Source organism: Alligator sinensis, unplaced genomic scaffold (assembly GCF_000455745.1).
Source record: "Alligator sinensis unplaced genomic scaffold, ASM45574v1 scaffold684_1, whole genome shotgun sequence".
Taxonomy (NCBI): Eukaryota; Metazoa; Chordata; order Crocodylia; family Alligatoridae; genus Alligator; species Alligator sinensis.
The window spans coordinates 211232-216837 of record NW_005842681.1 but is presented as its reverse complement, the minus strand read 5'-3'; positions in this window follow the sequence as shown (position 1 = coordinate 216837).

The following is a 5606-nucleotide window of genomic DNA, read 5'->3' as shown; positions in this document are numbered from 1 at the left end:
ACGTCTTATAAAGAATTCTATTATTAGGTAATCACTGTCCCCCAGATGGCTACTGATCTATAGGTCCCCTACCATGTCATCCCCCGTTGCCAATACCAGATCCAGTATGGCATTCCCCCTAGTGGGACCATGTACCTCCTGTGTCAGGTGGAGGTCCTGTACACAGGTTAGAAACCTGCATGAACGGTGGGACTTTGCCGTCTGCGTCTCCCAGCAGATGTCTGGGTAGTTTAGGTCCCCCATGACTACTGCCTCTTTGTCTTTTATGGTCTCCGAGAGCTGCCTCAGGAGTCCCGAATCTATTTCTTCCCCTTGGTGTGGGGGTCTGTAGCAGACCCCTACCACCAAATCCCTTTCTCCTTGCCCCCCATGTAACCTAACCCACAATCCTTCTACTTCCTTGTCCTTTGATTCCTTCTTGATGAGGGTTGATGTATATTGCTCATTGACATAGAACGCAACCCCTCCCCCTTTTTTCCCCACCCTGTCCTTTCTGTACAATCTGTAACCCTCAATATGTACCGCCCAGTCGTGGGATGAATCCCACCAGGTTTCCGTTAGCCCTACTAAGTCATAGGTGGATGGCTATGGTGTTTTGCTTTATGGCATGAACACCAAGCCAGCATTCCTAGGGCTTAAGGGGGCGGGTCCTGCATGTCACAGGAAAGCCTATGAAAGATTGATCCCCACAAGCTCTGGAAACGCCTGGCAGACTTTCCCCCTACTTACAAAGAATTTCCAGGGATATGTGTCTAAGTGGAGAAAGCTAGGTTTCCCCTGCTTACAGAGGCATGTCCTGGAGATCCCCAGGGGTGTGTCTGTGTAAGTGGGGAGATACATCACCTATTGGCCTGCATGATCAATGGGCAGGACACCGAGCAATGTGTGTTTCGCCCAATGAAGTAGATTAGCTGTGCCAGGACACATGCCGGCACAGCTGATCTGCTTCATTTGGCAATGTTTATTTGTATCCATCTAGTTCAAATCCATCCACAGATTCAGGATTAACTGTTTGTAGACCATACTTTTAGGGTATGGACATTGGAACAATTAACTGCAGGAAAAAAGGGTGCCAGGGCTTTACTATGCATCAGTTGTTCTGTAACTATCTGTTTGTATGCAGTAAGTGAAAGCTAAACCATGGTAACACAATCCTTTTTCGCATGCCTGACATTTTGTGGAAGGTGCCGAATTAGACTAGTGTCATTTCCAGTTTCCCTCCTCAAGGAATGCACATCAGGCATATTAGATTGTGAACCACCCTTTGTTGGGCAGCTTATTCTCTCAACACAAGGTCTATTCAGACATAATTCTGAATTATATGCACACAATACATCAGTACAGGTATATTTCTGTTCTAATACCTTCTGCCAGTTCCAGAAATGTTTTTCTTGTTAGGTACTAGAGCAGGCTTGTCCAACATACGGCCCGCGGGCCACCATGCGGCCCGTCAAGCTGTTTTCTAAGGCTTGAGGTGCTGAGACAGGAGACGAAAGTAAACACTGTTTACTTTCATTCCCATCCCTTCTTCCTCCCCCAGCCCCTCAGCAGCTTCCTGATGGGGGGGAGGGAGGGTCCTTTGGCCGGCCCACTAGGTGAGAAAAAGTTCATGATCCGGCCCCACATTCCAAAAGATTGGAAATCCCTGTACTAGAGCGTGGGCTGTTTTGCCTAGGGGTTAGTTACCTTAAGCATGGATATAATCCAGGCCTCTTTCCCAGGGATCTGCGGTCTAGCAGGATCTTGTCTCAGAACTGGATTTGGAAGCCATAGCTGATGCTGGGACAAGCTGGGGTCAGAAGCCAAAGCTGGAGACAAGGTAAACTGAGGTTAATGGGGATCAGAAGCCAAAAACCAAGGCTGAAGGTTGAACCAGAATCACAACCAGGGAATGTCTACACATGGATTAATGCACCTTTGTTACTTGTAATAACAGCTACTAACTCCATGCACAATAACTGGTGTTACTGTTACCTAACCAAAAAGGGGCAAGGCCAGGGACACAGGCCCTGAGCACAGGGTGGTGGTCTGGCTCTGTAGGCTGCAGAAGCAAGAGCTCCAGAGCAGGGGAATGCAGGAGAGCTCCTGGCTGGCACTGGGGCTATCTTGAGGAAGGTAATCAGTGCTGCTGCCCTACAGGGAAATATTACCTGGGGTAAGGAGAAGCCTGGTTGTGCAGGCAGGGAGTCATTGTTTATGTCTGGACCCAGAATGGGTTTAGTTTGTGTTAGCCAGAGGGCTTACTCCTTGGTTTCAGTTTCAACCAGTGGTTTGGGTGTGGCTGCAAGTGGAGAACATCAGTGTATGCACCACTGACTAGCAGATAGTGCTTAGGGATTGTTGAAGCACAATTAATTAACCCTTAAATGGTAAGTGAAATATGAACACAGACAACTCAAGTGTCCTAAAATCAAAGTCTAACTTTATTAGTACAACAAGTATTATCTTAGCAGTTCCTATATTCAGAGAGAGAAAAACACTTAGTACAATGATCTCACCCAATCCCAGATGTTACTTTGCTTCACAGAAAAGACAGCCACTCAGTTCCTGAAGCAAAGGGTGTGTCGTTGCCTGGGACGATCCAGACAGGTGTTGAAAGCTGGATTTATGATGAAAATGATGATGACAACACACTTAACTTTCTTGCTCCCTCGCTTTTATGCTTTTCTTTAACTTGACTCCTTTTATGGCTCCTTGCTTTCGGATTGGTCTCTCTACAGTTAGCATATTGTCCATGTTTTATCCTGTCAGCATATTATTTTGTTCAACAGACCGATTACCAGCACACCTCTTAATTTGGCCTTTTTCCGGTATCTTACATTGTCCGTTGGTCTCCTTTATCACCTTTCATTAACATTTCATCCCTCTGATTTAGCTGGTTAGTGCCAAGTTCAGTTAATTTGAGCTAGTAACAAAACTATCACTACGTTGTGTTAGAAAAACTTCTCACATTGATAGAAAAAGGAAAGAAACATCATGCGAGCAAACTCAAGGCTATAAGCTGCTTGCAAGAAACAAAGCCAGCTGATATTGCAAACACCAGCAAAATGAAAAGTTCAGATAATAATGAGGCTATACAAGACTTAGGCTGAATATAAAAGAAAACTTTAAACAATACTATAATTCACTACTCTATAAACAGGTGCAACTTTAAATAATGAAATATGATAAGCTGCCCTAACACTAGGGTGTGGTGCTTGAGGGATGCAGGGTGGTTTAACCCACAGCGGGGTGCCAGAGGCATGCCAGTGTTAGAGCCTTGCTGGAGGCCCTGATTCAGGGCATGCCATAGACATAAGTGAGGTTTAGAGCCTAGAGAGAGAGAGAGAGAGAGAGCAAGGCTTCAGCCTAGTTTGGCCAAGGGGCCCAGTGCCTAGGAAGGGTGGAGCCAGGGCCAAGGGGTCCTGTGCACAGAAGAGACCTAGACAAGGGCCAGGGGACTCAGGAGCCAAAGCAGGCTCAGCAAGTGTGTTGCCTAGGACAGGGCAAAGACAAAGCTAGATTATGTGGTCAAGGGCTGGAACCCAGAAGCCAGGTCAGGCACAGTAGGCCTAAGCTAAGGGAACCAGCAAGAGTAAAGAGGCTGAAGGTCAGGAAGGCTGAGGTCCTGACAATGGTGTAGAGGCCTGAGGTGGCCTGCTATTGGGTTGGAGCCAAGTGCCCACCACAGTCATTAGTAGGTAACACCTGTGAGGCATAGGCATGGCTATAGGGCAGGTCGGAGGCTATGGTTAGCTCTTAAGGCTGATAGGTGCCCTGGAGAAGGGCAGGGCATCTAGCAAGGGCAGGGCAGGGCAAAGACCAGCAGGAGCCAGGAAGAACTAGCTGGCATCTAGAAGAACCAGGGCTTACTTTAGGACTCATTAGGCAGCCTCCCTTCCAATCAAACAATTACATCAAGGCATGGCAGGTGAGTGAAAAGGGGAGGGCATCCTACAGGTGGAGAAGGGTAAGGGTTGTATGGCCACCAGAGAGTGTTACAGCCACTCCTGAAGCCTGAGCATTGTTACAATCCCCCCTGCTATTCTTTCCTTGGACCTTTACCCTGAAACTTTCAATAGGCCTACCTTCCACTTTGTATTGTACCTCTGAACATGTGTATATCACCTTTATATACAGGGCAACCCCTCCTTTTTTCCCTCTGCCTATTCTTCCTGCACAAGCTGTACCCATCCAAGGCAGCATGCCCAGTCATATGAACTATCCCACCCTGTCTCTGTAGTCCCAATTATATCATAATTCTGTGCTTGTACTAAGACCTCCAATTCTTCCTGTTTGTTCCCTGTACTTCTTGCATCAATGTACCAATGTTTCAGGTATCTGATTGTCCTCTCCTCTCCCTGATAACATTGCTAAGGCTTCAGTTTATTGCTTCCCTTTACTAAGTTTTTTTAAAATCTAGGTCATCTGGCTCTTTACTTGCCTTTTGCCTCCATTCCCATTTTGAACCTAGTTTAAAGCTCTCCTCACTAGCTTAGCAAGCCTGTATGTAAAGACTTCCTTCCCTGTCTTTGTCAGGTGGACCCCATCTTTTCCCAGCAGTTCATCTTCCTGGAACCCCACCCTACAGTCAAAGAAGCTAAAGTACCACTGGCAACTATGCAGCCATGTCTTGATCTCCAGAATGAATCTGCTCCTAGCCAGGATTTTACCCTGGACTGGAAGGATTGATGAAAACATAACCTGGGCCCACGTCCCTTTCACCCTTGTGCCCAGAGCCATATAGTCACTTTTGATCTGCTCAAGTGAGGTTGCTCTAGGCTTATCTGAAGCACTTATTCTCAGACCCTCCAAGAACCAAAGGCCTGAGACTGGGTACTGGGGACAAGGCCAGAGGGGACTCATAGGTGAAACTCCAGCTCTGGAATAGGTCAGTGGACTCAGGTGGGTGGGGTATGCTTAGGCCCTCCGGTGCTGGGACATATTGCCGTGACACCTTGACATACTGATGCCATTTTATCTCAGACCTCCTTTCTTTTCGTATTTTAAATTCTCAAGCATGTCTATAGCATCAAAAGCATGCTCACACTCTGGTAAGCTTCATTGTGGACTGAGGATGCAAACATGCAACATGCTTATTACAATGTAGCTTACCCTGTGTTTTACTGCAGAGTAAATTCACTCTGATAAGGAGTAGATGCATGGTCAGCTTTCCAAAACTAGCTGTCCATGGTAGACAGCTATTGCAATACCTGGCCTCAAGGTGGCAATTGAGATGGTTTGCACTGAGCAAAGGGCCACCTCCAGATGCAATGGAGTACAGAACAGATACACAATTGGTACACTTTCTGAGGGGTAATTTTACCTTGGAGGGGAGTGACTTGTACAAATGTAAGACTGTACCTAGTGAAAAGTCAGTTTACCCCAGAGCAAATGTATCATATGTCTGTACCCTGACAAATCTTAGTTGCTGGCAAATTCTAATTGTCTTGCTAAAGACTAATTCTGGATCTCTCAGTATCAATTCTCTCAAGGTTTTGGTTTTGTTTTTTTGTTCCAGATTCCAACTATAATCTGGGACTTTTTTCTTCCTCCATTTCCCTTCCCAAATGTCAAGGTTGCCTCTTAAGCCTTAGGTCGGTTAAATATTCTTCCATAGTTTCACA